The 13,341-nt window shown below is 44.9% G+C and overlaps 1 protein-coding gene across 1 annotated transcript in view; it reads right to left on the bottom strand.

Moving 5' to 3' along the window:
• znf536 (zinc finger protein 536) overlaps positions 1-12,844 on the bottom strand; it is a 191,003-nt gene extending 178,159 nt beyond the window's left edge. Inside the window, 1 exon segment of the mRNA XM_084057494.1 lies at positions 12,222-12,844. The gene's annotated coding sequence lies outside the window, so the exon portion shown is untranslated.
• Positions 12,845-13,341: the final 497 nt, after the last annotated feature.

Below are 13,341 nucleotides of genomic sequence, written 5' to 3' on the forward strand. Positions count from 1 at the left end.
CAGCTGAATACAAAATGGGAGATGGGGAGGGGAAGGAGCTGAGAGTGAGATTCTGAGGGAGAGAGACAGAGTGATGTGAGAGAGGCAAGATGGGGGGGGGGGGGGGGGTGCTTTGAAAATAAAGCTGATTTGTGAAAAATCGACAGAATTGAAGAAATACTTTAAAAAAGGTGTGTTAAATGAAGGGCCCAGCGCTGGAGGGAATTCTCCTCCTCTGAGAGCTCTCTTTTTAAATTAAACCCAGTAATAACTCTGATAAATAATAGATAAATAGTATTTAGCTGCCACCTTGAACTGCAGAAGTCCATGAAAGACTGTCAATTCTTCTCACTCACTCTCTCTCACACACACACACACACACACACACACACACACACACACACACACACACACACACACACACACACACACACACACACACACACACACACACACACACACACACACACACACACACACACACATTTTGCTTAAATATTTATAAAACCCATAGACAGCATTAACCATTTTCAACCTGGTATCCCCTATTTTGGGCATGATAGGCAAAGAATTAAGAAAAAACAATCTTCCTCTATATTCACAACTTTGTGTCACACTATCTTATGACCAAGTAGGACATTAATTTACAAAAAAAAACAAAAAAAATCACACCCAGTGTGAAGTGAGCGGTGATATTTATGAGTATTAATTTCATCATGCGTCTCGCTAGCCAATCACAGTACGTCCTGCGAAGTGACGTGCTTAAATTTTTTACATTATTTATTAATTTCATCATGCGTCTCGCTAGCCAATCACAGCGCGTCTGCGAAGTTTGAAGTTAATTTCATCATGTATCTCGCTAGCCAATCACAGCACGTCCTGCTGGGTGTGATTTTTTTTCTAGCCTATGGGCATGTTTTCCACAGCATGGCGTCACAGCGAAAGACAAATTTTCACGACGGAAGAAAAACTTTCACCACGGATGGGTCCTAAATCCTCTTCTAGGAGCAGTTGCACCGCTCAAAAACATAACAAATTGAAACATGGAGATACAAGGTTTCTTTTTTTTATCCCTCTTTTTGCAACCCTTTTTTTCACCCGGTTCCAATTTGCTAAGTGATCCTGGGCCCTACACTCCCCCCACCAGCCTAGGGAGGCCAGGGCCGAGCTCATGCCTCCTTCAATGCATGAGAGCCAACTGACCTTCTTATCACCTGACAGGGGGGAGTTGCGCGTGAAGGAACACGTTATTCCAACCAGTTCCCTTCCCCTCCATCAGGCGCCCCGCTGGCCAGGGGGAGAGGCAGTATAGTGACCAGGATTACTACATGTTTTTGCGAGGGTATTAACTACCCTAGGAGACACGGGAGAACATGCAAACTCAACACAGAGTAGGCCCTTCGCCAACCCCACCTAGGGTATGGGCGCTGATGACGCGGAGGAGAAGACACGCCCCCAGCGCCCACAGCGTCCCCGGCGGGAATCGAACCCAGGACCTTCTAGCCGTGAGGCGACAGCGCTACCGACTGCGCCACCGTGCCCCTCAAGATACAAGGTTTCTGCCTGACAGCAATGATATGTGTTTGGCCAGATGAATGGCATCCTCTTGGCATCTATCATTAGTGTCTTGCCACACCTTAATATAAAATGAGACCTGAGGTTAATTTACTGTAAGTCCAGAAGCAGTGGGTAAAGCTCATAGTCTGTTGTTGTATTCAGAGAGAGAGAAAGGCCCTGTGCTATACTCAGGGGCCTTTCAGCATGTTCTCCATTCAACCCCCCCCCCCCCTTCCCGCCCCCCCACCACCAAAAAACAAACAAAAATAATTTCTGTTTTGGAATATGGATGAGCGCTCCTCAAAACAAGAACAGGAGGGCAATGTCATGAATACACAAATAAACATATATTCAATATTTATCCTTTAAAAAAACAGCTGCCACCCTTGGCCTGAGTCTCATGGCAGTGATGCCTCGGAGATGTGGTCTGGTCCTTACAGAAGGCTATGTGTTTAAAAGGCTGAATGCTCATTTGCCTTTGGGCTCAGTTATTTCTTTTGCATAAATGGAGAACAGTAAAGCGGTATTAAGGCTTTCTCAGGGGGAAAGTTGTGTTTTTTTAAATGCAGCTTTTTTTTTTATGCTCCCACAGTTTGCTATATTAAGGACGGCTGATGATTAATGCAGCAGAGAGCTAATTTCTCTTGATATGTAAAAAAGAAAAGGGGGGATTACGAAAAATAATGCGAGACATGAGATGAGCTCAAAGAACAAATTGACATCAGGCTAAAACACACACCACATAATCATGAAATTCCCACGGCAAAGAACCCCACGGAATAAATACCTTGATTTATTAGAACCCAGTATCTTTAGCACCAGCGACTATTACCACTCCACTGTCACTCCCAATAAAAACCTAAACCTTTCAAGGCTTCCGATTGGGTCTTTAATTCAGCCTGATGTGACATTAAACCCCTTTGGTTGACTTCCACTGGTGGTGACAAATGTACCGGCGCTTAATAGAGGTGTGCAGACAGGCCGGCATTTCAGTGACTTTTATCAAACCGAATTTATCAAGGCGAGCTCCCAGGATCTCTGGCAGCAGCTTGTTCAGAAAGCAGCCTGCAGATACCGTTAAGTACATCATCCCCCCTCCCCTCCTCTCACGCTCTCTCTGTCACTCTACCCCCCCCCCCCCCCCCTATTTTCTTGCTCGCCCTCGCACGGTCTTTCTTTTCCTCTCTCTGTCCTGTCATCACTCCCGCCCTTCTTGTTCTATCTCCCTCCCTCCCTCCATCCATACCTCTCTCTCTCTCTCTCTCTCTCTCTCTGTCTGGTTAGGAGTGGTTAATTCGCCGGGGTCTGATCGGCAGTGCTATCATTATCAGCCAATCCAGCCAGCCGTTTAATGGTGGAATCAGGGGGACATTTGCTCCCCTCGCTGTACTGTCGCTGTGACATCATTACCAGCAGTGGGGGGGGGGGGGCTTTCACCGGGGGGGTCTGCCAAAGGAATGCCGGAAGTGTGTATGTGCGTGCGTGTGTGTGAGCATGCATGTGTGTGCATGCGTGTGTGTGCATGCGTGCGTGTGTGTGCATGCGTGTCTGTGTGTGCGTGCGTGTCCGTGTGTGTTGTCTTAAGGGAGGGATGGTAGCATCTCCTTACGGAATTACACAGTGCAAGACAGGTAAGAGAAGGGGGAGATTGTAATGGGAATGTTAACCCGCCGCCAGAGAGAGACAGAAAGAGAGGGAGAGAGGGAGAGAGAGAGAGAGAGAGAGAGAGAGAGAGAGAGAGAGAGAGAGAGAGGGAGAGTTGGAAGGAGAAAAGATAGAGAGTGGGGGCGTGGGGTGTGAATGAAAGGACTGAGATAAGAGGGGCTTATGGAGGGTCCTTGTGTAGGCTGAGGTGGTTCAGTTCAGTGCAACTGTGGCCCAGCGAGGCACTTGAACCATCACTGTCTGTCCTCACTTCTGTGGAGAGCTACTGCCCTGTAGGCCACCTGCAAACCGCTTTGACACACGATCCACTCCCACCACTCTGGAGTGCAACTGCACACACACACACACCACACACACACACACACACACACACACACACACATACACACACACTGTACATAGACATAGACCTGTGCGCACCACACTCTCACTCACTTACACCCTCTCTCTCCCACACACACGCACACACATCCCCAGTACAGTAAACATACACATAAATCATAGGTATACTTTGCTTGATACAGCATCAACATTTCATGCGCTCACTCTTGCTTGTGTAACGACTGACTGTCCCACTTTGGATTGAGTGTCACTCACAACATAAGTGCAGGGCTGCTTAATCGTTCCCATGTTCAGACTAAGGCATTTGCAGGTAAATCACAATACGTATCCTGATACAAGAGTGAGTCACAATGCGATACGTATCCTGATGCGAAACGATTGCCGATATGATGCACCTGACGAAAATACTACAAGATAAACAAAACAAAATTCTTCTACATATGAACGTTGAAAGTGGCAGGGGCTAGCTTTCGTTTCACTGGCATTTTCAAGCCCTCTCCGCTTCAAGCCCTCACTTCTTTCTCCCTCTAGATTGCTGAGGGATTTACCAGTATGTAGGGTAGGGCTCAGTGCAACACAAATACAGATATTTTAACAACAAACAAACAAAAAATCAATCAAACAAAAATATTTTGACACCGATACGATAGCATAGCCCTAGTCCAGAAGACCATCTATTGTTTATTTTGATCTTTTCTTCATCTGTCACTGCCAGTTTAAGTGATGGTGCTTCGAGGAGGCAGGACACCTAACCTGCTATTATCCATGGCCCTCGCGTTGGCGTGGAAGGTGGCACGAGAAGGCTTTTAACCTTTACCTGCTGAAGGCTGGGGTGAGCTGGACAGGGCCGGGACTTAATTAAGCAATTAAGACAGGATGTCCCCTCGGAGACGCAAACGATACATTTTTAGGCAAACGCCACACAGGCACGCAAACACACACAGGCATAGACACAAATGCATGCACGCGTGTTTCATAGGCCTACAAAGTGTTTTTACAAAAAGAAAAGTGGTAGGAGGTCAAACACATACACAAAAACACACACACACACACACACACACACACACACACACACACACACACACACACACACACACACACACACACACACACAAAGAGACAAATAAACAAACAAATAAACACACAGACATAAAAGCTAAGCCAACATTATAAGGAGGCTCCTAGTGCTCCTCTTTACCCCCCCAAAAAAAGAAACAGCAGCTCCTGATTAGACATTGTCAAAATATTTGCGACTGAGGAATTCAGCCAGGCGAGCGCGGGAGCAGCTCTCTCTACAAAAGAGCCATCTTCCCTGTGTAACAAGTCGATGCGATGAGTGCCGACAGAAGAGGAGCTCAAATCCCCCCCGGGCTACAGAATATCCCGCTATTGTAGTCTGAACCCGCGAGACCTGGCGGGGAATGTGCAGCTTTCACAGTCACTTCTCATCCTATTTGTACCACTGTCACTGATGTGCGAGCGGCAGACGGAGCAGGTCACTTTTTTCCCGCTTCCCACATGCTCTCCACTTCCTGTTCGTCACTTTATATGTTCAGAAAATCTCCCCAAGCCCTCTTTAAAACTCTCATACAAATATTTGTGGGGGCATGTGCCGATAATGTGTTATATCCCACTGCCACCAACACGTACGACACTACTACTTTTTTTTTCTTCTCTTTTTTTTTCACTTGTATTTTTTTGTTCCACGAGGCAAGTTTCATTAAAGATCCAATTATGCAAATCAGGTGCTGGAGAGGCAGTTGAATATGCGGTATAATGGTGTACAGTAATCGTTCAACACAATATACGGCATCGGGGGCCAGATTTACGAGCGCAACAGAACTGCAACGCCTCCGTCCTTTGGTGAAAACCTCTTGATCATAATTAAAGGTGCAGGAGTTCTCTTCTGCATCCTCTCTCTCTCTCTCGCTCTCTCTTTCTAGTTCTCACTCACGTGCCCCTTCACTCCATATCCCATTTTCTATACATCCTTCCTCTCTGTTGACCTGTGTGCTCATTAGCTCAGGTGTGTGGAGCAGTGTCCAGAGGTCATGTCTGTGAAGGTAGAGAGCTATGCCTAATTTGTGCCCTGTCGTACTATACAGCCAATATACAGCCAACATGCAACACGATGTACGATGAAGTATAAATCAAGCTTTTTAAAAAACTATGTAGCTCGTAGAGAATAGAGAAGAGCTGGTCACTGATGGTATCTGAGCTACAGTACATAACAGGTAAGAAATCATGCACATCAAACACACACACACACACACACACACACACGCACGCACACGCACACACACACGCACACGCACACACACACACACACACACACACACACACACACACACACACACACACACACACACTTCCAACTCGTCAACCACTGAGGTATTTACCACTGTCTTAGGCGTGTGGGCCTGAATGCTAAGCAGTAACAATTCTATGCTTCAGGACCTCTGATTGATGTGTGCTTGCCTGTTTGTGTTAAGCTGTTGTCTCCGGAAATGACACGGCTGAAATGCTGTGCTGCTCAACACGTCAAAAGGGGAAACAGTCCTGACACCACGCGACGCATTCCTAAATCCGCAATGCTAACGAACTTCCGAGGAAAATTCCAAACTAAAGCCAAAACTCAATAACGCCTTAATGCCACAGGGCTCAGTGTAAAGCCAGGCAAACAAAGGAGAAATATCAGGGTGTATTTGGACAAGGTGTTATGCTTTACATTTTTCAAGGCAGATTCCTAGTAGGTTATGTGAGCACTGAGCGATTAGATAGTGGACAGGGAGAGACAGAGAGAGACAGAGAGAGACAGAGAGATAGAGAGAGCGAGAGGGAGAGAGAGAGAGAGAGAGAGAGAGAGAGAGAGAGAGAGAGAGAGAGAGAGACAGAGAGAGAGAGAGAGAGAGAGAGAGAGACAGAGAGAGAGAGAGAGAGAGAGAGACAGAGAGAGGCCAAGGCCATAGCACCTGTCTGGCCACTGTCCACTCAAGTCTTAGTAGCTAAACTAGCATTCAAAAATGCAAGCAAACAACAACCGCTGTCCACATGTGGTTACACACACACACACACACACACACACACACACACACACACACACCGCCGAATGTGCACACACTTACAGTACGTGCACACATTTAAATGAGTAAACATACATCGGTTACAGAAAGAGACAAAGAGAGAGTGAGATTACACAAAATATCTGTAGCTTCCAACGCTCAAGTGTCTTAAATTAATGCCCCCCCCCCCACCCCTCATGCCTTTCACTTCCCACCTCTCCTCTCCCCTCCCCTCCCTCGCCCTCTGATTCCACAGACAGACAGACGCTCCTCGTGATGGCACCCAGGCATGAGAGGACTGAGTCAGACACATCTGTCAGCACCTCATCTGCCCTACGCTCTTTATTCTTGGATCAAACTGACATGCATTATTACCCCAACATCACGATCACCACCACTCCAATCCACCCCCACCCCATTCTTATCAAGCTCTCAGAGGGTGCATGTGCATATGGTGTATGCACGCACATTCATACGTACGCATGCATATACGATCACATGTATCGTTGCACTGACTCACACAAAAGTGCACAAGCACGCGCACGCACACACACTATTTTCCTGCCTGTATACACTACTCATTTTGCAAACAATAAATCATTCACCAAAGATGATCAGATCAGAGAGAGCACTAGTTTATAATTTACAATACGTCCACTTTGTCATATCTGGCTAATAAGATCTTCCATATTTCCCATGCTCTTACTTAATTCAATCAGTGAATCACAGGCAAAACACCTATTTCACTATTCTCATGCAATGAACCACATACCAAATCACTTCAACTTGACAGTAGTTGTCATTTCAAACACGCAAAATGTTTAAATGTGATGTGACAATATCGACCGCTCTGTTGAATAAACAGAATAAATAGATAATAATAATAATAAAATGGAAAGCATCAACTCAAACTTAAATACAAGCCAACTGTCGTTAAATGAATTATCTTGCAGGGACACAACATCCCCATGAGGTACATTGCATTTTTTGTTTTTTTTGTTTTTTTCTTTCTTGACAGTACCAAAAACTTCAAACAACTTCAAGGTAATAAATGGTCCCTACAGTTTACCAGTGTATCAGCATAAAATCTTGATAACCCCATTCAGCATTCCCCATACACATTAGAATCCTAAGCGTATCATTTAATCCATTTGTAACTGTGAGTATACAATTGTAACCAAATGGACTGTAATGGTTTTACTTTGTACACCCTGAACCTTCAGCTCCCCCCCCCCCAACACACACACACACACACACACACACACACACACACACACACACACACACACACACACACACACACACACACACACACACACACACACACACACACACACACACACACACACACACACACACGATTAAACAAAAAGCAGACAGGCGACCAAAACTAATAAATACAACTAAATTGATTCACTGACACTTTTCTCATGTGTGTAAACTGACATATGATGTTTCGTGGTCAAAAGCAGTTCATTACTGGTGTTCATGTCCCAATGTTTGATTGTATGTGGCAAGTACAGGCTCACACAGCAGCTACACCAACTGCTTTCTCTCTCTCCTCTCTTCAACTTGAACTCTTAAGATCAAGGTCATGGAATTACAATGACCCCCCCCCCCCCCCCCAAACACACACACACACACACACACACATACATACATACACACGCACACACGCACACACGTACACTCACGCCCTCTGTCCCCTGGGACATACACACACATGCTCACCCACACGCACACACCCAAATGCATGGACAGAGTTGAACACATACACTGAGACTGTACCCTGCCTCTGCTGAAGAGAAGAGAAGAGAAGAGAAGAGAAGAGAAGAGAAGAGAAGAGAAGAGAAGAGAAGAGAAGAGAAGAGAAGAGAAAAATAAAAGACAAGACAAGAAAACAGAACAGAGCAGATAATAAGGAAAAGTGAGACACTCAATAAGCACTGCCATTGTGGTGGTGGTAGTGGGGTGGAGGTGGGGGCTAAGGCCTCCAGTGTCACCCAGGAGGTAACGTGGGAGGGGGTTCACAATGACTGCACATATCAATTAATGGCTGATGAGCAGATCTGGCTTGATCTAGCCTGCCCACCACCGCCCTGCTCCCAGTGGGCCTGGGAGCCCTGGCCGAGAGCAGCCTGTACATCTGGAGCCCTCGCCCCTATAATTACAAGAGAAGGGGATCAACTAGCCACAGCGCCGGGTGGCTGACTCACACTCAATTTTACACTATTTCAAATCTACACCTTCCATTTCATTGATCGTGGTGTTCATATATGTTTGAGCATGCATCTGTTTCATTGCATTTGCTGCATACGGTCTGATTGATTCAAATGTTATATGGTATTTTTTTATACACACACATACACGGTGTAATACATGATTATAAAAATTATATGTGTGACCGCTGAACTGTGTCTATGGGTGTGTTAGCATTAGAATGTGCGCGTTACCTTGTTCCATGACTTCAGCCTCACGTACATTTTTACTCATCCTTTTATGAGTCTGCTTGTGTCCGCGTTGACATGCGAATAATTCACATTGTGTGTTGGACTGACAAAACCACGGCCTCAGCTGAGTGGGTCTATTCCACAGCCAACTGAGTGTCTGACTGACTGACTGACAGCCCGGTGAAGAGGACTGATTTGATGCCATCCCGTACATTCCACTCTCACTCTCTCTCCCTCTATCTCTCTCTCTCTCTCTCTCCATCTCTCCCTCTCTGCCATCTCCCACATCTCTTCCTTTTCGTCAGAGCGATGTGTATCACCAGTCAGTCACGGCCCGTGGCCCCTCGCACGCTAACATGGGCACAGGTGGGAAGAGCAGCTAGTACAAAATCAACGTCGACCGCTAAAGACATGCTCGATGGAATAGGCGCTGCTGTGCTCAATCAGTCACAAAGTTGGGGTGTGAGAAAAAAAATGTCAATTGTGTCAGAACCTGGTGTGTGATTTTAGAGTAAAATTGAAAAAGGTCTCATTAATTAAAAAATAAATAAATCTACACCTGTGAGTGATTTTTTAAATGATAACTGTCGAAATAAAATGTTAAACACTGTTGAACAAACATGCCCTAAATATAAATAAAATATACATAATTGATGTTAAAATTAATAATGAAACTATTAATATGTTGACAATTAATAATTGTTGCTGCATAATATGAAGATAATTAATAACTAGTTTAATTGATTAAAATGTAACTTCTGATATAGTTGTTTTTTATAATAGTGTAAAGTCATAACTAAATCAAATAAATATTGAACAAAGTACTGATAGCAAAAAATTAGGCCTCAATGGCACATTTTATACAACAGGCAGAATAAATAAAAAAGTCTATTTATCTTCCTCAGATTTTTGGGGGGGAATCTTTCTTAACTGGTCTTCTACCCTGTATTGGCACAGATACGATATTAAAGGGCAGAAAAGTCTGAAGTAAACCCCAGGAAACAGTGGAACAACTCTCCATTGCTTTTACTTCTCCAATCAGTGAAAGAAAAGAGCTGACAAAAAAGGGTTTACGCCCAGACACTATTTCAGACATAATATCCGCCCTGTGCATACCCTTAAACAATGACAGCATCTCAGCTAGCACAGAGCATCTATTTATCCCTTTTCCTTTGACAATGAATCTGAGGAAGAAAACATTTTTCCTCGACCCAACTTTGCGGAAGGCTACAAGAGACACTTAAAACAATGTGATAGACAATGTGCAGTTTGGGAGGGAGGACGCCATGTGTCTTTACATCCATTGTTTAGTAGCTGGTAGCTGTTGTAAGTAGCTGTAACCTGGGTCAGATCACTCAGGGGTCAACTATACTTACAAGACAGGTTCTCTCCGCCCCAAGCCGCAAGAGAGACCTCTCAAAGCCACGGCGGCGCTGCCTGCAGCCTTGACATTGCTCACACACTTCTGTTCATTACATAAGCCCACATTTTAAAATGGGATGATGTTGTGTAGGCTATATGTATGTTTTATTGCAATATTAACAACCTGTCTACAGATGTATTGCCAAAAAAACGCAAGCACGCGGACGCCTATATCTTCAAGATTATCCGAATGATATCCGTCCTATATCAAATTAAAGATAGATAACGTTAATAAGGAGGAGCGCGTGAGTGGAATGACATGTCACACACTCGACCTCTTCCGTCCCCGAAAAAATGATTGGCTTTATAGGCGACGTCATTTTCATTGAACTGTAACGGGTGATGCATATGATCGCCCCCCCAGAGGCTATACCGAATAGCTCAAACTTTCTTTCATTACAAAAAGCAAAGAGTTCCCCAAAGCAAACCGTTTGAATCGCCGTGCTTTCAAATCTCTTCTCCCCGTGATGTGTGTGCATTTGTCTCCAGATGCGGCTCTAACGCGAGACGTGACATTTAGCCCCTCGGTAGTTTGAATGCCATCATCATAACGTTCCTCAAAGCATAATGCAGGGCTGCTATTCATAAGAGGTCGATCACTGCACAAAATGGCAGGTCTCACCGGCTCTTCCAGGCAGCACACAAGTTTTTTGACACATGGCACCACCGCACCGGACAACTTTGATCCCCTTTCTTTGCAGCAATCCTCTCGCAGAATCTCAGTGGAAAACCCCGGGGGTGTCGGGAGAAAGTTTTTAAGAAGCGGTTTCAGTGGTGAAACATGGTTGGACTTCTCTGAAAGTGCAGACGGTACAGTAGTAGACACACCGCTGATCTGTGTGTACGCGGTGCATGTCATGTGCCCGAACGTCTTTACGCACAACGTTATTTGTGTTAAATACCCGACCTATAGAGCAGTGGTTCTCAACCTGTGGGTCGGGACGCTGAGGGGAGACCCCACATGATTTTTTGGGGGGGGTCCCCAAATGACAGTGAAGTGACAATTTAAGGACTTTTAAGACCTTTTTAATAGGCTACCTCAAAAAGAAAGAAAGGAAAAAGACCATTATATCGTCAAAAGTAATCAACAAACTATACTATAATGACTGGTCAAACATTAGCCAAATTGTCAAATAATATAAGAAAGAGGCAACAATTGTGAAAATAGCAGATCTACAAGCTCACACCGCCTTGCTTTGTGATGCATTGTGAGCTTGTAGATCTGCTATTTTCACAATATTTATCTGTGGAACCGAAAATTGAATGCCTCAACTCCTACATTCCAAGTGCTTGTCAGGGTGAGGGGGTCCCCAGTTCAAATAAGATCATTATGGGGGGGTCACGGCCTGAAAAGGTTGAGAACCACTGCTATAGAACACACAATAAAAAACAACAATGCTTATTAAGACAAAATGTTCAAAAATGTCTGATATATGTTCTGAATGGAATTAGTTGCAAGGTGCCGTTATAATCGCGTATTCTATTCACCATGCCGTTATTTTGTCGCTGCTGTCTTCCACCCTGCATCATGCTGAACGTCACTTGCTATGGATATTTTAATTCTACTGTATTCTCTATAATCACGGCCAGGGAGACAACAGGCCGCCACTGCGATGCTAGAGAGAAGCACAAACACAACAATTCCTCCAAACAAACTGACTTTCAACAGCGAAACAGCTTTCTTTTCGAGTTCCCCACTCAGTCCGAGCCCCACTTCGCTTTAAGCGTCGCCAACACTTCTTACCTTTAAATTCGGAGAAGCGCCGAGCAACTCCTGCGTGTAAACGTTGCGTTGCGAGAGACAGTGTTCATTGAATAATGAGGCATGTCCATTATGATTGACCGGATCATTTTCTGTATAGGATGATGACGGGGGAAAGGAAAGTGCGCTTCGGACCTGTTAAAGATTGTCCACTCCTCAATCCTCTCCCTATAACTGTTCCGCACGCATCTTGAGTTTATATTTAAAAAAATAATTCAAAAAAATAATAATACAAAATAAACGTTTTATTTCTTTCGGTCAGCTTTTTTCCCTTCGCTCTCTTCCTTCGCTCTCTCCCCTAAGGCAAGCGTTTTCATTGATACTGATCACCAGGCATCACAACATATTTCCATCTTTCAGCTTGGACTCCCCCTGCTATCTGGTAGGTGAAATGCATTGTACCGTTAAAAAGACACTCCATTGTCGACCGCGGCGCAAAGCTCACATCAGCGACTGGATCGCACGGGTCTTGCGGCATTCGGCGTTGATGATGGGGGTAAAAAAGCTGATGAACCCAGCGGCGAAACAGCGTCGTTTAAAGGCATAAGCGCTCATCGTTCCATTTCCCCCGGTGGTGCCTTGGTGGCAGAAAGACGATTCCCAACCTCGCGGCTTGTTTCTGACCTTGAGCTGCCCATAAACACTCTACTATTAAAATATGTCCATTCTCCCCTTTAACCATGCACACTACAGCCAGCCTCGCTCTTCACACACGGCGCGTATAATTGGCTTTGATAACCCGCCGTCTCTAAAACATAATGGGTCTTGTCGAAATCGAACAATATATTGTTTTTTTAAAAGTAGAATTCCTTACCTCTCAAGTGAACTGTTTAAAGTCTTTCTCTTCTTCTCCTTTCTTAAAAAAAAAACTCCAGGATAAATGAGTGTTGCCGGTGCGTCCTCAGCATCAGTCACCGCTCCAGCGCTTAAGAGAAGTAATCAGTGATAAAATGACGCTCATCTGCACTGTAACCTTGTGGCGTATTTAATGTAAATAAGCCCGTTGTGTTGCCAATCGCATGCATACAAACGCACAACCGCTCCTTGGGGACCGGCTTTTTTTTTCTTCTTCTGGTGCCTGACTGACGAGCACCGTTTATTT

Source organism: Gymnoscopelus microlampas, assembly GCF_963454915.1.
Source record: "Gymnoscopelus microlampas genome assembly, chromosome: 1".
Classification (NCBI taxonomy): domain Eukaryota; kingdom Metazoa; phylum Chordata; class Actinopteri; order Myctophiformes; family Myctophidae; genus Gymnoscopelus; species Gymnoscopelus microlampas.